Raw genomic sequence first — 24,800 nt, forward strand, 5'->3', positions numbered from 1 at the left:
AAGTAACTTCTGGAGCATAGGTAGCACACTCATAACATTGGTTGCAAATAACTCTAAATCATATGGCTAGTGTGCTAACAATGTTTACATCATGTTAGCACATAGTAGCTATCAGCAAAATTGAACTGTATACTCAATTGAGTTGAATCAATTACTTTCTATTCAATGCATTCTGTGGTAAGGTTGTGTACATAACTACTCTGGGTGATTTGGAACTGTATAGATATTGTATGTAGAGTGCTCAGTGCCATGGAAAATTCCAATGCAAGCTGAATTCTGTAACCTACCTGGTACCATTTACAGTGGAACAGCCATTGACTTGGTTCAATTATGCAAAGGCTAAAGTTCCACTGTGTAGAGAAGGTAATGTTACTGAAAGTAACTTCTGGAGAATAGGTAGCACACTCATAAAATTTGTTGCAAACAACTCTAAATCATATGGCTAGTGTGCTAACAATGTTTACATCATGTTAGCACATAGTAGTTATCATCAAAATTGAACTGTACACTCCATTGAGTTGAATGCATTACTTTCTATTCAATACATTCTGTGGTAAGGTTTTGTACATAACTACACTGGGTGGTTTGGAACAGTATAGATATTGCATGTAGAGTGCTCAGTGCCATGGAATACTCCAATGCAAGCTGAATTCAGTAACCTACCTGGTACCATTTACACTGTGGTGGCCATTGACTTGGTTCAATTCTGCAAAGGCTAAAGTTCCACTGTGTAGAGAAGGTAATGTTACTGAAAGTAACTTCTGGAGAATAGTTAGCACACTCATAAAATTGGTTGCAAACAACTCTAATTCATATGGCTAGTGTGCAAACAATGTTTACATAATGTTAGCACATAGTAGTTATCAGCAAAATTGAACTGTACACTCCATTGAGTTGACTGCATTACTTTCTTTTCAATGCATTCTGTGGTAAGGTTTTGTACATAACTACACTGGGTGGTTTGGAACTGTATAGATATTGCATGTAGAGTGCTCAGTGCCATGGAATACTCCAATGCAAGCTGAATTCAGTAACCTAACTGGTACCATTTACTTTGGATCAGCCACTGACTTGGCTTACTTCTGCAAAGGCTAAAGTTCCACTGTGTAGAGAAGGTAAAGTTACTGAAAGTAACTTCTGGAGCATAGGTAGCACACTCATAAAATTGGTTGCAGACATCGCTAAATCATATGGATAGTGTGCTAACAATGTTTACATCATGTTAGCACATAGTAGTTATCAGCAAAATTGAACTGTACGCTCCTTCGAGTAGAATGCATTACTTTATATTCAATGCATTCTGTGGTAAGGTTATGTACATAACTACTCTGAGTGATTTGCAACTGTGTAGATATTGCATGTAGAGTGCTCAGTGCCATGGAAAACTCCAATGCAAGCTGAATTCAGTAACCTACCTGGTACCATTTACAGTGGAACAGCCATTGACTTGGTTCAATTCTGCAAAGGCTAAAGTTCCACTGTGTAGAGGTAATGTTACTGAAAGTAACTTCTGGTGAATAGGTAGCACACTCATAAAATTGGTTGCAAACAACTCTAAATCATATGGCTAGTGTGCTAACAATGTTTACATCATGTTAGCACATAGTAGTTATCATCAAAATTGAACTGTACACTCCATTGAGTTGAATGCATTACTTTCTATTCAATACATTCTGTGGTAAGGTTTTGTACATAACTACACTGGGTGGTTTGGAACAGTATAGATATTGCATGTAGAGTGCTCAGTGCCATGGAATACTCCAATGCAAGCTGAATTCAGTAACCTACCTGGTACCATTTACACTGTGGTGGCCATTGACTTGGTTCAATTCTGCAAAGGCTAAAGTTCCACTGTGTAGAGAAGGTAATGTTACTGAAAGTAACTTCTGGAGAATAGTTAGCACACTCATAAAATTGGTTGCAAACAACTCTAATTCATATGGCTAGTGTGCAAACAATGTTTACATAATGTTAGCACATAGTAGTTATCAGCAAAATTGAACTGTACACTCCATTGAGTTGAATGCATTACTTTCTGTTCAATGCATTCTGTGGTAAGGTTTTGTACATAACTACACTGGGTGGTTTGGAACTGTATAGATATTGCATGTAGAGTGCTCAGTGCCATGGAATACTCCAATGCAAGCTGAATTCAGTAACCTAACTGGTACCATTTACTTTGGATCAGCCACTGACTTGGCTTACTTCTGCAAAGGCTAAAGTTCCACTGTGTAGAGAAGGTAAAGTTACTGAAAGTAACTTCTGGAGCATAGGTAGCACACTCTTAAAATTGGTTGCAGACATCTGTAAATCATATGCTTAGTGTGCTAACAATGTTTACATCTAGTTAGCAAAAAGTGGTTATCAGCAAAATTGAACTGTACACTCCATTGAGTTGAATGCATTACTTTCTATTCAATACATTCTGTGGTAAGGTTGTGTACATAACTACACTGGGTGGTTTGGAACTGTATAGATATTGCATGTAGAGTGCTCAGTGCCATGGAATACTCCAATGCAAGCTGAATTCAGTAACCTACCTGGTACCATTTACACTGTGGTGGCCATTGACTTGGTTCAATTCTGCAAAGGCTAAAGTTCCACTGTGTAGAGAAGGTAATGTTACTGAAAGTAACTTCTGGAGAATAGGTAGCACACTCATAAAATTGGTTGCAAACAACTCTAAATCATATGGCTAGTGTGCTAACAATGTTTACATCATGTTAGCACATAGTAGTTATCAGCAAAATTGAACTGTACACTCCATTGAGTTGAATGCATTACTTTCTATTCAATACATTCTGTGGTAAGGTTGTGTGCATAACTACTCTGGGTGATTTGGAACTGTATAGATATTGCATGTAGAGTGCTCAGTGCCATGGAAAACTCCAATGCAAGCTGAATTCAGTAACCTGCCTGGTACCATTTACTTTGGATCAGCCACTGACTTGGCTTACTTCTGCAAAGGCTAAAGTTCCACTGTGTAGAGAAGGTAAAGTTACTGAAAGTAACTTCTGGAGCATAGGTAGCACACTCATAAAATTGGTTGCAGACATCGCTAAATCATATGGATAGTGTGCTAACAATGTTTACATCATGTTAGCACATAGTAGTTATCAGCAAAATTGAACTGTACGCTCCTTCGAGTAGAATGCATTACTTTATATTCAATGCATTCTGTGGTAAGGTTATGTACATAACTACTCTGAGTGATTTGCAACTGTGTAGATATTGCATGTAGAGTGCCCAGTGCCTTGGAAAACTCCAATGCAAGCTGAATTCAGTAACCTACCTGGTACCATTTACAGTGGAACAGCCATTGACTTGGTTCAATTATGCAAAGGCTAAAGTTCCACTGTGTAGAGAAGGTAATGTTACTGAAAGTAACTTCTGGAGAATAGGTAGCACACTCATAAAATTGGTTGCAAACAACTCTAAATCATATGGCTAGTGTGCTAACAATGTTTACATCATGTTAGCACATAGTAGTTATCATCAAAATTGAACTGTACACTCCATTGAGTTGAATGCATTACTCTCTATTCAATGCATTCTGTGGTAAGGTTGTGTACATAACTACACTGGGTGGTTTGGAACTGTATAGATATTGCATGTAGAGTGCTCAGTGACATGGAATACTCCAATGCAAGCTGAATTCAGTAACCTACCTGGTACCATTTACTTTGGATCAGCCACTGACTTGGCTTACTTCTGCAAAGTCTAAAGTTCCACTGTGTAGAGAAGGTAAAGTTACTGAAAGTAACTTCTGGAGCATAGGTAGCACACTCTTAAAATTGGTTGCAGACATCTGTAAATCATATGCTTAGTGTGCTAACAATGTTTACATCTAGTTAGCAAAAAGTAGTTATCAGCAAAATTGAACTGTACACTCCATTGAGTTGAATGCATTACTTTCTATTCAATACATTCTGTGGTAAGGTTTTGTACATAACTACACTGGGTGGTTTGGAACTGTATAGATATTGCATGTAGAGTGCTCAGTGCCATGGAATACTCCAATGCAAGCTGAATTCAGTAACCTACCTGGTACCATTTACACTGTGGTGGCCATTGACTTGGTTCAATTCTGCAAAGGCTAAAGTTCCACTGTGTAGAGAAGGTAATGTTACTGAAAGTAACTTCTGGAGAATAGGTAGCACACTCATAAAATTGGTTGCAAACAACTCTAAATCATATGGCTAGTGTGCTAACAATGTTTACATCATGTTAGCACATAGTAGTTATCATCAAAATTGAACTGTACACTCCATTGAGTTGAATGCATTACTTTCTATTCAATACATTCTGTGGTAAGGTTTTGTACATAACTACACTGGGTGGTTTGGAACAGTATAGATATTGCATGTAGAGTGCTCAGTGCCATGGAATACTCCAATGCAAGCTGAATTCAGTAACCTACCTGGTACCATTTACACTGTGGTGGCCATTGACTTGGTTCAATTCTGCAAAGGCTAAAGTTCCACTGTGTAGAGAAGGTAATGTTACTGAAAGTAACTTCTGGAGAATAGTTAGCACACTCATAAAATTGGTTGCAAACAACTCTAATTCATATGGCTAGTGTGCAAACAATGTTTACATAATGTTAGCACATAGTAGTTATCAGCAAAATTGAACTGTACACTCCATTGAGTTGACTGCATTACTTTCTTTTCAATGCATTCTGTGGTAAGGTTTTGTACATAACTACACTGGGTGGTTTGGAACTGTATAGATATTGCATGTAGAGTGCTCAGTGCCATGGAAAACTCCAATGCAAGCTGAATTCAGTAACCTGCCTGGTACCATTTACTTTGGATCAGCCACTGACTTGGCTTACTTCTGCAAAGGCTAAAGTTCCACTGTGTAGAGAAGGTAAAGTTACTGAAAGTAACTTCTGGAGCATAGGTAGCACACTCATAAAATTGGTTGCAGACATCGCTAAATCATATGGATAGTGTGCTAACAATGTTTACATCATGTTAGCACATAGTAGTTATCAGCAAAATTGAACTGTACGCTCCTTCGAGTAGAATGCATTACTTTATATTCAATGCATTCTGTGGTAAGGTTATGTACATAACTACTCTGAGTGATTTGCAACTGTGTAGATATTGCATGTAGAGTGCTCAGTGCCATGGAAAACTCCAATGCAAGCTGAATTCAGTAACCTACCTGGTACCATTTACTTTGGATCAGCCACTGACTTGGCTTACTTCTGCAAAGGCTAAAGTTCCACTGTGTAGAGAAGGTAAAGATACTGAAAGTAACTTCTGGAGCATAGGTAGCACACTCATAAAATTGGTTGCAGACATCGCTAAATCATATGGATAGTGTGCTAACAATGTTTACATCATGTTAGCACATAGTAGTTATCAGAAAAATTGAACTGTACACTCCTTCGAGTAGAATGAATTACTTTCTATTCAATGCATTCTGCGGTAAGGTTGTGTACATAACTACTCTGGGTGATTTGGAAATGTGGAGATATTGCATGTAGAGTGCTCAGTGCCTTGGAAAACTCCAATGCAAGCTGAATTCAGTAACCTACCTGGTACCATTTACAGTGGAACAGCCATTGACTTGGTTCAATTATGCAAAGGCTAAAGTTCCACTGTGTAGAGAAGGTAATGTTACTGAAAGTAACTTCTGGAGCATAGGTAGCACACTCTTAAAATTGGTTGCAGACATCTGCAAATCATATGCTTAGTGTGCTAACAATGTTTACATCTAGTTAGCAAAAAGTAGTTATCAGCAAAATTGAACTGTACACTCCATTGAGTTGAATGCATTACTTTCTATTCAATACATTCTGTGGTAAGGTTGTGTACATAACTACACTGGGTGGTTTGGAACTGTATAGATATTGCATGTAGAGTGCTCAGTGCCATGGAATACTCCAATGCAAGCTGAATTCAGTAACCTACCTGGTACCATTTACACTGTGGTGGCCATTGACTTGGTTCAATTCTGCAAAGGCTAAAGTTCCACTGTGTAGAGAAGGTAATGTTACTGAAAGTAACTTCTGGAGAATAGGTAGCACACTCATAAAATTGGTTGCAAACAACTCTAAATCATATGGCTAGTGTGCTAACAATGTTTACATCATGTTAGCACATAGTAGTTATCAGCAAAATTGAACTGTACACTCCATTGAGTTGAATGCATTACTTTCTATTCAATACATTCTGTGGTAAGGTTGTGTGCATAACTACTCTGGGTGATTTGGAACTGTATAGATATTGCATGTAGAGTGCTCAGTGCCATGGAAAACTCCAATGCAAGCTGAATTCAGTAACCTGCCTGGTACCATTTACTTTGGATCAGCCACTGACTTGGCTTACTTCTGCAAAGGCTAAAGTTCCACTGTGTAGAGAAGGTAAAGTTACTGAAAGTAACTTCTGGAGCATAGGTAGCACACTCATAAAATTGGTTGCAGACATCGCTAAATCATATGGATAGTGTGCTAACAATGTTTACATCATGTTAGCACATAGTAGTTATCAGCAAAATTGAACTGTACGCTCCTTCGAGTAGAATGCATTACTTTATATTCAATGCATTCTGTGGTAAGGTTATGTACATAACTACTCTGAGTGATTTGCAACTGTGTAGATATTGCATGTAGAGTGCTCAGTGCCATGGAAAACTCCAATGCAAGCTGAATTCAGTAACCTACCTGGTACCATGTACTTTGGATCAGCCACTGACTTGGCTTACTTCTGCAAAGGCTAAAGTTCCACTGTGTAGAGAAGGTAAAGATACTGAAAGTAACTTCTGGAGCATAGGTAGCACACTCATAAAATTGGTTGCAGACATCGCTAAATCATATGGATAGTGTGCTAACAATGTTTACATCATGTTAGCACATAGTAGTTATCAGAAAAATTGAACTGTACACTCCTTCGAGTAGAATGAATTACTTTCTATTCAATGCATTCTGCGGTAAGGTTGTGTACATAACTACTCTGGGTGATTTGGAAATGTGGAGATATTGCATGTAGAGTGCTCAGTGCCTTGGAAAACTCCAATGCAAGCTGAATTCAGTAACCTACCTGGTACCATTTACAGTGGAACAGCCATTGACTTGGTTCAATTATGCAAAGGCTAAAGTTCCACTGTGTAGAGAAGGTAATGTTACTGAAAGTAACTTCTGGAGAATAGGTAGCACACTCATAAAATTGGTTGCAAACAACTCTAAATCATATGGCTAGTGTGCTATCAATGTTTACATCATGTTAGCACATAGTAGTTATCATCAAAATTGAACTGTACACTCCATTGAGTTGAATGCATTACTTTCTATTCAATGCATTCTGTGGTAAGGTTGTGTACATAACTACACTGGGTGGTTTGGAACTGTATAGATATTGCATGTAGAGTGCTCAGTGACATGGAATACTCCAATGCAAGCTGAATTCAGTAAACTACCTGGTACCATTTACTTTGGATCAGCCACTGACTTGGCTTACTTCTGCAAAGTCTAAAGTTCCACTGTGTAGAGAAGGTAAAGTTACTGAAAGTAACTTCTGGAGCATAGGTAGCACACTCTTAAAATTGGTTGCAGACATCTGTAAATCATATGCTTAGTGTGCTAACAATGTTTACATCTAGTTAGCAAAAAGTAGTTATCAGCAAAATTGAACTGTACACTCCATTGAGTTGAATGCATTACTTTCTATTCAATACATTCTGTGGTAAGGTTTTCTACATAACTACACTGGGTGGTTTGGAACTGTATAGATATTGCATGTAGAGTGCTCAGTGCCATGGAATACTCCAATGCAAGCTGAATTCAGTAACCTACCTGGTACCATTTACACTGTGGTGGCCATTGACTTGGTTCAATTCTGCAAAGGCTAAAGTTCCACTGTGTAGAGAAGGTAAAGTTACTGAAAGTAACTTCTGGAGCATAGGTAGCACACTCTTAAAATTGGTTGCAGACATCTGTAAATCATATGCTTAGTGTGCTAACAATGTTTACATCTAGTTAGCAAAAAGTAGTTATCAGCAAAATTGAACTGTACACTCCATTGAGTTGAATGCATTACTTTCTATTCAATACATTCTGTGGTAAGGTTGTGTGCATAACTACTCTGGGTGATTTGGAACTGTATAGATATTGCATGTAGAGTGCTCAGTGCCATGGAAAACTCCAATGCAAGCTGAATTCAGTAACCTGCCTGGTACCATTTACTTTGGATCAGCCACTGACTTGGCTTACTTCTGCAAAGGCTAAAGTTCCACTGTGTAGAGGTAATGTTACTGAAAGTAACTTCTGGAGAATAGGTAGCACACTCATAAAATTGGTTGCAAACAACTCTAAATCATATGGCTAGTGTGCTAACAATGTTTACATCATGTTAGCACATAGTAGTTATCATCAAAATTGAACTGTACACTCCATTGAGTTGAATGCATTACTTTCTATTCAATGCATTCTGTGGTAAGGTTGTGTACATAACTACACTGGGTGGTTTGGAACTGTATAGATATTGCATGTAGAGTGCTCAGTGACATGGAATACTCCAATGCAAGCTGAATTCAGTAACCTACCTGGTACCATTTACTTTGGATCAGCCACTGACTTGGCTTACTTCTGCAAAGTCTAAAGTTCCACTGTGTAGAGAAGGTAAAGTTACTGAAAGTAACTTCTGGAGCATAGGTAGCACACTCTTAAAATTGGTTGCAGACATCTGTAAATCATATGCTTAGTGTGCTAACAATGTTTACATCTAGTTAGCAAAAAGTAGTTATCAGCAAAATTGAACTGTACACTCCATTGAGTTGAATGCATTACTTTCTATTCAATACATTCTGTGGTAAGGTTTTGTACATAACTACACTGGGTGGTTTGGAACTGTATAGATATTGCATGTAGAGTGCTCAGTGCCATGGAATACTCCAATGCAAGCTGAATTCAGTAACCTGCCTGGTACCATTTACTTTGGATCAGCCACTGACTTGGCTTACTTCTGCAAAGGCTAAAGTTCCACTGTGTAGAGAAGGTAAAGTTACTGAAAGTAACTTCTGGAGCATAGGTAGCACACTCATAAAATTGGTTGCAGACATCGCTAAATCATATGGATAGTGTGCTAACAATGTTTACATCATGTTAGCACATAGTAGTTATCAGCAAAATTGAACTGTACGCTCCTTGGAGTAGAATGTATTACTTTATATTCAATGCATTCTGTGGTAAGGTTATGTACATAACTACTCTGAGTGATTTGCAACTGTGTAGATATTGCATGTAGACTGCTCAGTGCCATGGAAAACTCCAATGCAAGCTGAATTCAGTAACCTACCTGGTACCATTTACAGTGGAACAGCCATTGACTTGGTTCAATTATGCAAAGGCTAAAGTTCCACTGTGTAGAGAAGGTAAAGTTACTGAAAGTAACTTCTGGAGCATAGGTAGCACACTCATAACATTGGTTGCAAATAACTCTAAATCATATGGCTAGTGTGCTAACAATGTTTACATCATGTTAGCACATAGTAGCTATCAGCAAAATTGAACTGTATACTCAATTGAGTTGAATCAATTACTTTCTATTCAATGCATTCTGTGGTAAGGTTGTGTACATAACTACTCTGGGTGATTTGGAACTGTATAGATATTGTATGTAGAGTGCTCAGTGCCATGGAAAATTCCAATGCAAGCTGAATTCTGTAACCTACCTGGTACCATTTACAGTGGAACAGCCATTGACTTGGTTCAATTATGCAAAGGCTAAAGTTCCACTGTGTAGAGAAGGTAATGTTACTGAAAGTAACTTCTGGAGAATAGGTAGCACACTCATAAAATTTGTTGCAAACAACTCTAAATCATATGGCTAGTGTGCTAACAATGTTTACATCATGTTAGCACATAGTAGTTATCATCAAAATTGAACTGTACACTCCATTGAGTTGAATGCATTACTTTCTATTCAATACATTCTGTGGTAAGGTTTTGTACATAACTACACTGGGTGGTTTGGAACAGTATAGATATTGCATGTAGAGTGCTCAGTGCCATGGAATACTCCAATGCAAGCTGAATTCAGTAACCTACCTGGTACCATTTACACTGTGGTGGCCATTGACTTGGTTCAATTCTGCAAAGGCTAAAGTTCCACTGTGTAGAGAAGGTAATGTTACTGAAAGTAACTTCTGGAGAATAGTTAGCACACTCATAAAATTGGTTGCAAACAACTCTAATTCATATGGCTAGTGTGCAAACAATGTTTACATAATGTTAGCACATAGTAGTTATCAGCAAAATTGAACTGTACACTCCATTGAGTTGACTGCATTACTTTCTATTCAATACATTCTGTGGTAAGGTTGTGTACATAACTACACTGGGTGGTTTGGAACTGTATAGATATTGCATGTAGAGTGCTCAGTGCCATGGAATACTCCAATGCAAGCTGAATTCAGTAACCTACCTGGTACCATTTACACTGTGGTGGCCATTGACTTGGTTCAATTCTGCAAAGGCTAAAGTTCCACTGTGTAGAGAAGGTAATGTTACTGAAAGTAACTTCTGGAGAATAGGTAGCACACTCATAAAATTGGTTGCAAACAACTCTAAATCATATGGCTAGTGTGCTAACAATGTTTACATCATGTTAGCACATAGTAGTTATCAGCAAAATTGAACTGTACACTCCATTGAGTTGAATGCATTACTTTCTATTCAATACATTCTGTGGTAAGGTTGTGTGCATAACTACTCTGGGTGATTTGGAACTGTATAGATATTGCATGTAGAGTGCTCAGTGCCATGGAAAACTCCAATGCAAGCTGAATTCAGTAACCTGCCTGGTACCATTTACTTTGGATCAGCCACTGACTTGGCTTACTTCTGCAAAGGCTAAAGTTCCACTGTGTAGAGAAGGTAAAGTTACTGAAAGTAACTTCTGGAGCATAGGTAGCACACTCATAAAATTGGTTGCAGACATCGCTAAATCATATGGATAGTGTGCTAACAATGTTTACATCATGTTAGCACATAGTAGTTATCAGCAAAATTGAACTGTACGCTCCTTCGAGTAGAATGCATTACTTTATATTCAATGCATTCTGTGGTAAGGTTATGTACATAACTACTCTGAGTGATTTGCAACTGTGTAGATATTGCATGTAGAGTGCTCAGTGCCATGGAAAACTCCAATGCAAGCTGAATTCAGTAACCTACCTGGTACCATTTACTTTGGATCAGCCACTGACTTGGCTTACTTCTGCAAAGGCTAAAGTTCCACTGTGTAGAGAAGGGAAAGATACTGAAAGTAACTTCTGGAGCATAGGTAGCACACTCATAAAATTGGTTGCAGACATCGCTAAATCATATGGATAGTGTGCTAACAATGTTTACATCATGTTAGCACATAGTAGTTATCAGAAAAATTGAACTGTACACTCCTTCGAGTAGAATGAATTACTTTCTATTCAATGCATTCTGCGGTAAGGTTGTGTACATAACTACTCTGGGTGATTTGGAAATGTGGAGATATTGCATGTAGAGTGCTCAGTGCCTTGGAAAACTCCAATGCAAGCTGAATTCAGTAACCTACCTGGTACCATTTACAGTGGAACAGCCATTGACTTGGTTCAATTATGCAAAGGCTAAAGTTCCACTGTGTAGAGAAGGTAATGTTACTGAAAGTAACTTCTGGAGAATAGGTAGCACACTCATAAAATTGGTTGCAAACAAGTCTAAATCATATGGCTAGTGTGCTAACAATGTTTACATCATGTTAGCACATAGTAGTTATCATCAAAATTGAACTGTACACTCCATTGAGTTGAATGCATTACCTTCTATTCAATGCATTCTGTGGTAAGGTTGTGTACATAACTACACTGGGTGGTTTGGAACTGTATAGATATTGCATGTAGAGTGCTCAGTGACATGGAATACTCCAATGCAAGCTGAATTCAGTAACCTACCTGGTACCATTTACTTTGGATCAGCCACTGACTTGGCTTACTTCTGCAAAGTCTAAAGTTCCACTGTGTAGAGAAGGTAAAGTTACTGAAAGTAACTTCTGGAGCATAGGTCGCACACTCTTAAAATTGGTTGCAGACATCTGTAAATCATATGCTTAGTGTGCTAACAATGTTTACATCTAGTTAGCAAAAAGTAGTTATCAGCAAAATTGAACTGTACACTCCATTGAGTTGAATGCATTACTTTCTATTCAATACATTCTGTGGTAAGGTTGTGTACATAACTACACTGGGTGGTTTGGAACTGTATAGATATTGCATGTAGAGTGCTCAGTGCCATGGAATACTCCAATGCAAGCTGAATTCAGTAACCTACCTGGTACCATTTACACTGTGGTGGCCATTGACTTGGTTCAATTCTGCAAAGGCTAAAGTTCCACTGTGTAGAGAAGGTAATGTTACTGAAAGTAACTTCTGGAGAATAGGTAGCACACTCATAAAATTGGTTGCAAACAACTCTAAATCATATGGCTAGTGTGCTAACAATGTTTACATCATGTTAGCACATAGTAGTTATCAGCAAAATTGAACTGTACACTCCATTGAGTTGAATGCATTACTTTCTATTCAATACATTCTGTGGTAAGGTTGTGTGCATAACTACTCTGGGTGATTTGGAACTGTATAGATATTGCATGTAGAGTGCTCAGTGCCATGGAAAACTCCAATGCAAGCTGAATTCAGTAACCTGCCTGGTACCATTTACTTTGGATCAGCCACTGACTTGGCTTACTTCTGCAAAGGCTAAAGTTCCACTGTGTAGAGAAGGTAAAGTTACTGAAAGTAACTTCTGGAGCATAGGTAGCACACTCATAAAATTGGTTGCAGACATCGCTAAATCATATGGATAGTGTGCTAACAATGTTTACATCATGTTAGCACATAGTAGTTATCAGCAAAATTGAACTGTACGCTCCTTCGAGTAGAATGCATTACTTTATATTCAATGCATTCTGTGGTAAGGTTATGTACATAACTACTCTGAGTGATTTGCAACTGTGTAGATATTGCATGTAGAGTGCTCAGTGCCATGGAAAACTCCAATGCAAGCTGAATTCAGTAACCTACCTGGTACCATTTACTTTGGATCAGCCACTGACTTGGCTTACTTCTGCAAAGGCTAAAGTTCCACTGTGTAGAGAAGGGAAAGATACTGAAAGTAACTTCTGGAGCATAGGTAGCACACTCATAAAATTGGTTGCAGACATCGCTAAATCATATGGATAGTGTGCTAACAATGTTTACATCATGTTAGCACATAGTAGTTATCAGAAAAATTGAACTGTACACTCCTTCGAGTAGAATGAATTACTTTCTATTCAATGCATTCTGCGGTAAGGTTGTGTACATAACTACTCTGGGTGATTTGGAAATGTGGAGATATTGCATGTAGAGTGCTCAGTGCCTTGGAAAACTCCAATGCAAGCTGAATTCAGTAACCTACCTGGTACCATTTACAGTGGAACAGCCATTGACTTGGTTCAATTATGCAAAGGCTAAAGTTCCACTGTGTAGAGAAGGTAATGTTACTGAAAGTAACTTCTGGAGAATAGGTAGCACACTCATAAAATTGGTTGCAAACAAGTCTAAATCATATGGCTAGTGTGCTAACAATGTTTACATCATGTTAGCACATAGTAGTTATCATCAAAATTGAACTGTACACTCCATTGAGTTGAATGCATTACCTTCTATTCAATGCATTCTGTGGTAAGGTTGTGTACATAACTACACTGGGTGGTTTGGAACTGTATAGATATTGCATGTAGAGTGCTCAGTGACATGGAATACTCCAATGCAAGCTGAATTCAGTAACCTACCTGGTACCATTTACTTTGGATCAGCCACTGACTTGGCTTACTTCTGCAAAGTCTAAAGTTCCACTGTGTAGAGAAGGTAAAGTTACTGAAAGTAACTTCTGGAGCATAGGTAGCACACTCTTAAAATTGGTTGCAGACATCTGTAAATCATATGCTTAGTGTGCTAACAATGTTTACATCTAGTTAGCAAAAAGTAGTTATCAGCAAAATTGAACTGTACACTCCATTGAGTTGAATGCATTACTTTCTATTCAATACATTCTGTGGTAAGGTTGTGTACATAACTACACTGGGTGGTTTGGAACTGTATAGATATTGCATGTAGAGTGCTCAGTGCCATGGAATACTCCAATGCAAGCTGAATTCAGTAACCTACCTGGTACCATTTACACTGTGGTGGCCATTGACTTGGTTCAATTCTGCAAAGGCTAAAGTTCCACTGTGTAGAGAAGGTAATGTTACTGAAAGTAACTTCTGGAGAATAGGTAGCACACTCATAAAATTGGTTGCAAACAACTCTAAATCATATGGCTAGTGTGCTAACAATGTTTACATCATGTTAGCACATAGTAGTTATCAGCAAAATTGAACTGTACACTCCATTGAGTTGAATGCATTACTTTCTATTCAATACATTCTGTGGTAAGGTTGTGTGCATAACTACTCTGGGTGATTTGGAACTGTATAGATATTGCATGTAGAGTGCTCAGTGCCATGGAAAACTCCAATGCAAGCTGAATTCAGTAACCTGCCTGGTACCATTTACTTTGGATCAGCCACTGACTTGGCTTACTTCTGCAAAGGCTAAAGTTCCACTGTGTAGAGAAGGTAAAGTTACTGAAAGTAACTTCTGGAGCATAGGTAGCACACTCATAAAATTGGTTGCAGACATCGCTAAATCATATGGATAGTGTGCTAACAATGTTTACATCATGTTAGCACATAGTAGTTATCAGAAAAATTGAACTGTACACTCCTTCGAGTAGAATGAATTACTTTCTATTCAATGCATTCTGTGGTAAGGTTGTGTACATAACTACACTGGGTGGTTTGGAACTGTATAGATATTGCATGTAGAGTGCTCAGTGACATGGAATACTCCAATGCAAGCTGAATTCAGTAACCTACCTGGTACCATTTACTTTGGATCAGCCACTGACTTGGCTTACTTCTGCAAAGTCTAAAGTTCCACTGTGTAGAGAAGGTAAAGTTACTGAAAGTAACTTCTGGAGCATAGGTAGCACACTCTTAAAATTGGTTGCAGACATCTGTAAATCATATGCTTAGTGTGCTAACAATGTTTACATCTAGTTAGCAAAAAGTAGTTATCAGCAAAATTGAACTGTACACTCCTTTGAGTTGAATGCATTACTTTTCTATTCAATACATTCTGTGGTAAGGTTTTCTACATAACTACACTGGGTGGTTTGGAGTGCCTAGTGCCATGGAATACTCCAATGCAAGCTGAATTCAGTAACCTACCTGGTACCATTTACACTGTGGTGGCCATTGACTTGGTTCAATTCTGCAAAGGCTAAAGTTCCACTGTGTAGAGAAGGTAAAGTTACTGAAAGTAACTTCTGGAGCATAGGTAGCACACTCTTAAAATTGGTTGCAGACATCTGTAAATCATATGCTTAGTGTGCTAACAATGTTTACATCTAGTTAGCAAAAAGTAGTTATCAGCAAAATTGAACTGTACACTCCATTGAGTTGAATGCATTACTTTCTATTCAATACATTCTGTGGTAAGGTTGTGTGCATAACTACTCTGGGTGATTTGGAACTGTATAGATATTGCATGTAGAGTGCTCAGTGCCATGGAAAACTCCAATGCAAGCTGAATTCAGTAACCTGCCTGGTACCATTTACTTTGGATCAGCCACTGACTTGGCTTACTTCTGCAAAGGCTAAAGTTCCACTGTGTAGAGAAGGTAAAGTTACTGAAAGTAACTTCTGGAGCATAGGTAGCACACTCATAAAATTGGTTGCAGACATCGCTAAATCATATGGATAGTGTGCTAACAATGTTTACATCATGTTAGCACATAGTAGTTATCAGCAAAATTGAACTGTACGCTCCTTCGAGTAGAATGCATTACTTTATATTCAATGCATTCTGTGGTAAGGTTATGTACATAACTACTCTGAGTGATTTGCAACTGTGTAGATATTGCATGTAGAGTGCTCAGTGCCATGGAAAACTCCAATGCAAGCTGAATTCAGTAACCTACCTGGTACCATTTACAGTGGAACAGCCATTGACTTGGTTCAATTATGCAAAGGCTAAAGTTCCACTGTGTAGAGAAGGTAATGTTACTGAAAGTAACTTCTGGAGAATAGGTAGCACACTCATAAAATTGGTTGCAAACAACTCTAAATCATATGGCTAGTGTGCTAACAATGTTTACATCATGTTAGCACATAGTAGTTATCATCAAAATTGAACTGTACACTCCATTGAGTTGAATGCATTACTTTCTATTCAATGCATTCTGTGGTAAGGTTGTGTACATAACTACACTGGGTGGTTTGGAACTGTATAGATATTGCATGTAGAGTGCTCAGTGACATGGAATACTCCAATGCAAGCTGAATTCAGTAACCTACCTGGTACCATTTACTTTGGATCAGCCACTGACTTGGCTTACTTCTGCAAAGTCTAAAGTTCCACTGTGTAGAGAAGGTAAAGTTACTGAAAGTAACTTCTGGAGCATAGGTAGCACACTCTTAAAATTGGTTGCAGACATCTGTAAATCATATGCTTAGTGTGCTAACAATGTTTACATCTAGTTAGCAAAAAGTAGTTATCAGCAAAATTGAACTGTACACTCCATTGAGTTGAATGCATTACTTTCTATTCAATACATTCTGTGGTAAGGTTTTGTACATAACTACACTGGGTGGTTTGGAACTGTATACATATTGCATGTAGAGTGCTCAGTGCCAAGGAATACTCCAATGCAAGCTGAATTCAGTAACCTGCCTGGTACCATTTACTTTGGATCAGCCACTGACTTGGCTTACTTCTGCAAGGCTAAAGTTCCACTGTGTAGAGAAGGTAAAGTTACTGAAAGTAACTTCTGGAGCATAGGTAGCACACTCATAAAATTGGTTGCAGACATCGCTAAATCATATGGATAGTGTGCTAACAATGTTTACATCATGTTAGCACATAGTAGTTATCAGCAAAATTGAACTGTACGCTCCTTCGAGTAGAATGCATTACTTTATATTCAATGCATTCTGTGGTAAGGTTATGTACATAACTACTCTGAGTGATTTGCAACTGTGTAGATATTGCATGTAGAGTGCTCAGTGCCATGGAAAACTCCAATGCAAGCTGAATTCAGTAACCTACCTGGTACCATTTACAGTGGAACAGCCATTGACTTGGTTCAATTATGCAAAGGCTAAAGTTCCACTGTGTAGAGAAGGTAATGTTACTGAAATTAACTTCTGGAGAATAGGTAGCACACTCATAAAATTGGTTGCAAACAACTCTAAATCATATGGCTAGTGTGCTAACAATCTTTACATCATGTTAGCACATAGTAGTTATCAGATAAATTGAACTGTACACTCCATTGAGTTGAATGCATTACTTTCTTTTCAATGCATTCTGTGGTAAGGTTGTGTACATAACTACTCTGGGTGATTTGGAACTGTATAGATATTGTATGTAGAGTGCTCAGTGCCATGGAAAACTCCAATGCAAGCTGAATTCTGTAACCTACCTGGTACCATTTACTTTGGATCAGCCACTGACTTGGCTTACTTCTGCAAAGGCTAAAGTTCCACTGTGTAGAGAAGGTAAAGTTACTGAAAGTAACTTCTGGAGCATAGGTAGCACACTCATAACATTGGTTGCAAATAACTCTAAATCATATGGCTAGTGTGCTAACAATGTTTACATCATGTTAGCACATAGTAGTTATCAGCAAAATTGAACTGTACGCTCCTTCGAGTTGAATGCATTACTTTATATTCAATGCATTCTGTGGTAAGGTTATGTACATAACTACTCTGGGTGGTTTGGAACTGTATAGATATTGCATGTAGAGTGCTCAGTACCGTGAAAAACTCCAATGCAAGCTGAATTCAGTAACCTACATGGTACCATTTACAGTGGAACAGCCATTGACTTGGTTCAATTCTGCAAAGGCTAAAGTTCCACTGTGTAGAGGTAATGTTACTGAAAGTAACTTCTGGAGAATAGGTAGCACACTCATAAAATTGTTTGCAAACAACTCTAAATCATATGGCTAGTGTGCTAACAATGTTTACATCATGTTAGCACATAGTAGCTATCAGCAAAATTGAACTGTATACTCAATTGAGTTGAATCAATTACTTTCTATTCAATGCATTCTGTGGTAAGGTTGTGTACATAACTACACTGGGTGGTTTGGAACAGTATAGATATTGCATGTAGAGTGCTCAGTGCCATGGAATACTCCAATGCAAGCTGAATTCAGTAACCTACCTGGTACCATTTACTTTGGATTAGCCACTGACTTGGCTTACTTCTGCAAAGGCTAAAGTTCCACTGTGTAGAGAAGGTAAAGATACTGAAAGTAACTTCTGGAGCATAGGTAGCACACTCATAAAATTGGTTGCAGACATCGCTAAATCATATGGATAGTGTGCTAACAATGGTTACATCATGTTAGCACATAGTAGTTATCAGATAAATTGAACTGTACACTCCATTGAGTTGAATGCATTACTTTCTTTTTAATGCATTCTGTGGTAAGGTTGTGTACATAACTACTCTGGGTGATTTGGAACTGTATAGATATTGTATGTAGAGTGCTCAGTGCCATGGAAAACTCCAATGCAAGCTGAATTCTGTAACCTACCTGGTACCATTTACTTTGGATCAGCCACTGACTTGGCTTACTTCTGCAAAGTCTAAAGTTCCACTGTGTAGAGAAGGTAAAGTTACTGAAAGTAACTTCTGGAGCATAGGTAGCACACTCATAACATTGGTTGCAAATAACTCTAAATCATATGGCTAGTGTGCTAACAATGTTTACATCATGTTAGCACATAGTAGTTCTCAGCAAAATTGAACTGTACGCTCCTTCGAGTAGAATGCATTACTTTATATTCAATGCATTCTGTGGTAAGGTTATGTACATAACTACTCTGAGTGATTTGCAACTGTGTAGATATTGCATGCAGAGTGCTCAGTGCCATGGAAAACTCCAATGCAAGCTGAATTCAGTAACCTACCTGGTACCATTTACAGTGGAACAGCCATTGACTTGGTTCAATTCTGCAAAGGCTAAAGTTCCACTGTGTAGAGGTAATGTTACTGAAAGTAACTTCTGGAGAATAGGTAGCACACTCATAAAATTGGTTGCAAACAACTCTAAATCATATGGCTAGTCTGCTAACAATGTTTACATCATGTTAGCACATAGTAGTTATCAGCAAAATTGAACTGTACACTCCATTGACTTGAATGCATTACTTTCTATTCAATGCATTCTGTGGTAGGGTTGTGTACATAACTACACTGGGTGGTTTGGAACTGTATAGATATTGCATGTAGAGTGCTCAGTGACATGGAATACTCCAATGCAAGCTGAATTCAGTAACCTACCTGGTACGATTTACACTGTGGTGGCCATTGACTTGGTTCAATTCTGCAAAGGCTAAAGTTCCACTGTGTAGAGAAGGTAAAGATACTGAAAGTAACTTCTGGAGCATAGGTAGCACACTCATAAAATTGGTTGCAGACATCGCTAATTCATATGGATAGTGTGCTAACAATGTTTACATCATGTTAGCACATAGTAGTTATCAGATAAATTGAACTGTACACTCCATTGAGTTGAATGCATTACTTTCTTTTCAATGCATTCTGCGGTAAGGTTGTGTACATAACTACTCTGGGTGATTTGGAAATGTGGAGATATTGCATGTAGAGTGCTCAGTGCCTTGGAAAACTCCAATGCAAGCTGAATTCAGTAACCTACCTGGTACCATTTACAGTGGAACAGCCATTGACTTGGTTCAATTATGCAAAGGCTAAAGTTCCACTGTGTAGAGAAGGTAATGTTACTGAAAGTAACTTCTGGAGAATAGGTAGCACACTCATAAAATTGGTTGCAAACAACTCTAAATCATATGGCTAGTGTGCTAACAATGTTTACATCATGTTAGCACATAGTAGTTATCATCAAAATTGAACTGTACACTCCATTGAGTTGAATGCATTACTTTCTATTCAATGCATTCTGTGGTAAGGTTGTGTACATAACTACACTGGGTGGTTTGGAACTGTATAGATATTGCATGTAGAGTGCTCAGTGACATGGAATACTCCAATGCAAGCTGAATTCAGTAACCTACCTGGTACCATTTACTTTGGATCAGCCACTGACTTAGCTTACTTCTGCAAAGTCTAAAGTTCCACTGTGTAGAGAAGGTAAAGTTACTGAAAGTAACTTCTGGAGCATAGGTAGCACACTCTTAAAATTGGTTAAAGACATCTGTAAATCATATGCTTAGTGTGCTAACAATGTTTACATCTAGTTAGCAAAAAGTAGTTATCAGCAAAATTGAACTGTACACTCCATTGAGTTGAATGCATTACTTTCTATTCAATACATTCTGTGGTAAGGTTTTGTACATAACTACACTGGGTGGTTTGGAACTGTATAGATATTGCATGTAGAGTGCTCAGTGCCATGGAATACTCCAATGCAAGCTGAATTCAGTAACCTACCTGGTACCATTTACACTGTGGTGGCCATTGACTTGGTTCAATTCTGCAAAGGCTAAAGTTCCACTGTGTAGAGAAGGTAATGTTACTGAAAGTAACTTCTGGAGAATAGGTAGCACACTCATAAAATTGGTTGCAAACAACTCTAAATCATATGGCTAGTGTGCTAACAATGTTTACATCATGTTAGCACATAGTAGTTATCAGCAAAATTGAACTGTACACTCCATTGAGTTGAATGCATTACTTTCTATTCAATACATTCTGTGGTAAGGTTGTGTGCATAACTACTCTGGGTGATTTGGAACTGTATAGATATTGTATGTAGAGTGCTCAGTGCCATGGAAAACTCCAATGCAAGCTGAATTCTGTAACCTACCTGGTACCATTTACTTTGGATCAGCCACTGACTTGGCTTACTTCTGCAAAGTCTAAAGTTCCACTGTGTAGAGAAGGTAAAGTTACTGAAAGTAACTTCTGGAGCATAGGTAGCACACTCATAACATTGGTTGCAAATAACTCTAAATCATATGGCTAGTGTGCTAACAATGTTTACATCATGTTAGCACATAGTAGTTCTCAGCAAAATTGAACTGTACGCTCCTTCGAGTAGAATGCATTACTTTATATTCAATGCATTCTGTGGTAAGGTTATGTACATAACTACTCTGAGTGATTTGCAACTGTGTAGATATTGCATGCAGAGTGCTCAGTGCCATGGAAAACTCCAATGCAAGCTGAATTCAGTAACCTACCTGGTACCATTTACAGTGGAACAGCCATTGACTTGGTTCAATTCTGCAAAGGCTAAAGTTCCACTGTGTAGAGGTAATGTTACTGAAAGTAACTTCTGGAGAATAGGTAGCACACTCATAAAATTGGTTGCAAACAACTCTAAATCATATGGCTAGTCTGCTAACAATGTTTACATCATGTTAGCACATAGTAGTTATCAGCAAAATTGAACTGTACACTCCATTGACTTGAATGCATTACTTTCTATTCAATGCATTCTGTGGTAGGGTTGTGTACATAACTACACTGGGTGGTTTGGAACTGTATAGATATTGCATGTAGAGTGCTCAGTGACATGGAATACTCCAATGCAAGCTGAATTCAGTAACCAACCTGGTACCATTTACACTGTGGTGGCCATTGACTTGGTTCAATTCTGCAAAGGCTAAAGTTCCACTGTGTAGAGAAGGTAAAGTTACTGAAAGTAACTTCTGGAGCATAGGTAGCACACTCATAACATTGGTTGCAAATAACTCTAAATCATATGGCTAGTGTGCTAACAATGTTTACATCATGTTAGCACATAGTAGTTATCAGCAAAATTGAACTGTACGCTCCTTCGAGTTGAATGCATTACTTTATATTCAATGCATTCTGTGGTAAGGTTATGTACATAACTACTCTGGGTGGTTTGGAACTGTATAGATATTGCATGTAGAGTGCTCAGTACCGTGAAAAACTCCAATGCAAGCTGAATTCAGTAACCTACATGGTACCATTTACAGTGGAACAGCCATTGACTTGGTTCAATTCTGCAAAGGCTAAAGTTCCACTGTGTAGAGGTAATGTTACTGAAAGTAACTTCTGGAGAATAGGTAGCACACTCATAAAATTGTTTGCAAACAACTCTAAATCATATGGCTAGTGTGCTAACAATGCTTACATCATGTTAGCACATAGTAGCTATCAGCAAAATTGAACTGTATACTCAATTGAGTTGAATCAATTACTTTCTATTCAATGCATTCTGTGGTAAGGTTGTGTACATAACTACACTGGGTGGTTTGGAAGAGTATAGATATTGCATGTAGAGTGCTCAGTGCCATGGAATACTCCAATGCAAGCTGAATTCAGTAACCTACCTGGTACCATTTACACTGTGGTGGCCATTGACTTGGTTCAATTCTGCAAAGGCTAAAGTTCCACTGTGTAGAGAAGGTAATGTTACTGAAAGTAACTTGTGGAGAATAGGTAGCACACTCATAAAATTGGTTGCAAACAACTCTAAATCATATGGCTAGTCTGCTAACAATGTTTACATCATGTTAGCACATAGTAGCTATCAGCAAAATTGAACTGTACACTCCATTGAGTTGAATGCATTACTTTCTATTCAATGCATTCTGTGGTAAGGTTGTGTACATAAGTACTCTGGGTGATTTGGAACTGTATAGATATTGTATGTAGAGTGCTCAGTGCCATGGAAAACTCCAATGCAAGCTGAATTCTGTAACCTACCTGGTACCATTTACTTTGGATCAGCCACTGACTTGGCTTACTTCTGCAAAGTCTAAAGTTCCACTGTGTAGAGAAGGTAAAGTTACTGAAAGTAACTTCTGGAGCATAGGTAGCACACTCATAACATTGGTTGCAAATAACACTAAATCATATGGCTAGTGTGCTAACAATGTTTACATCATGTTAGCACATAGTAGTTCTCAGCAAAATTGAACTGTACGCTCCTTCGAGTAGAATGCATTACTTTATATTCAATGCATTCTGTGGTAAGGTTATGTACATAACTACTCTGAGTGATTTGCAACTGTGTAGATATTGCATGCAGAGTGCTCAGTGCCATGGAAAACTCCAATGCAAGCTGAATTCAGTAACCTACCTGGTACCATTTACAGTGGAACAGCCATTGACTTGGTTCAATTCTGCAAAGGCTAAAGTTCCACTGTGTAGAGGTAATGTTACTGAAAGTAACTTCTGGAGAATAGGTAGCACACTCATAAAATTGGTTGCAAACAACTCTAAATCATATGGCTAGTCTGCTAACAATGTTTACATCATGTTAGCACATAGTAGTTATCAGCAAAATTGAACTGTATACTCAATTGAGTTGAATCAATTACTCTCTATTCAATGCATTCTGTGGTAAGGTTGTGTACATAACTACACTGGGTGGTTTGGAACAGTATAGATATTGCATGTAGAGTGCTCAGTGCCATGGAATACTCCAATGCAAGCTGAATTCAGTAACCTACCTGGTACCATTTACTTTGGATTAGCCACTGACTTGGCTTACTTCTGCAAAGGCTAAAGTTCCACTGTGTAGAGAAGGTAAAGATACTGAAAGTAACTTCTGGAGCATAGGTAGCACACTCATAAAATTGGTTGCAGACATCGCTAAATCATATGGATAGTGTGCTAACAATGTTTACATCATGTTAGCACATAGTAGTTATCAGCAAAATTGAACTGTACGCTCCTTCGAGTAGAATGCATTACTTTATATTCAATGCATTCTGTGGTAAGGTTATGTACATAACTACTCTGGGTGATTTGGAACTGTATAGATATTGTATGTAGAGTGCTCAGTGCTATGGAAAACTCCAATGCAAGCTGAATTCTGTAACCTACCTGGTACCATTTACTTTGGATCAGCCACTGACTTGGCTTACTTCTGCAAAGGCTAAAGTTCCACTGTGTAGAGAAGGTAAAGTTACTGAAAGTAACTTCTGGAGCATAGGTAGCACACTCATAACATTGGTTGCAAATAACTCTAAATCATATGGCTAGTGTGCTAACAATGTTTACATCATGTTAGCACATAGTAGTTATCAGCAAAATTGAACTATACGCTCCTTCGAGTAGAATGCATTACTTTATATTCAATGCATTCTGTGGTATGGTTATGTACATAACTACTCTGGGTGGTTTGGAACTGTATAGATATTGCATGTAGAGTGCTCAGTACCGTGAAAAACTCCAATGCAAGCTGAATTCAGTAACCTACCTGGTACCATTTACAGTGGAACAGCCATTGACTTGGTTCAATTCTGCAAAGGCTAAACTTCCACTGTGTAGAGGAATGTTACTGAAAGTAACTTCTGGAGGATAGGTAGCACACTCATAAAATTGTTTGCAAACAACTCTAAATCATATGGCTAGTGTGCTAACAATGTTTACATCATGTTAGCACATAGTAGCTATCAGCAAAATTGAACTGTATACTCAATTGAGTTGAATCAATTACTTTCTATTCAATGCATTCTGTGGTAAGGTTGTGTACATAACTACACTGGGTGGTTTGGAACAGTATAGATATTGCATGTAGAGTGCTCAGTGCCATGGAATACTCCAAAGCAAGCTGAATTCAGTAACCTACCTGGTACCATTTACACTGTGGTGGCCATTGACTTGGTTCAATTCTGCAAAGGCTAAAGTTCCACTGTGTAGAGAAGGTAATGTTACTGAAAGTAACTTCTGGAGAATAGTTAGCACACTCA

The sequence above is a fragment of the Hypanus sabinus genome, chromosome 11, assembly GCF_030144855.1.
Source record: "Hypanus sabinus isolate sHypSab1 chromosome 11, sHypSab1.hap1, whole genome shotgun sequence".
Taxonomy (NCBI): domain Eukaryota; kingdom Metazoa; phylum Chordata; class Chondrichthyes; order Myliobatiformes; family Dasyatidae; genus Hypanus; species Hypanus sabinus.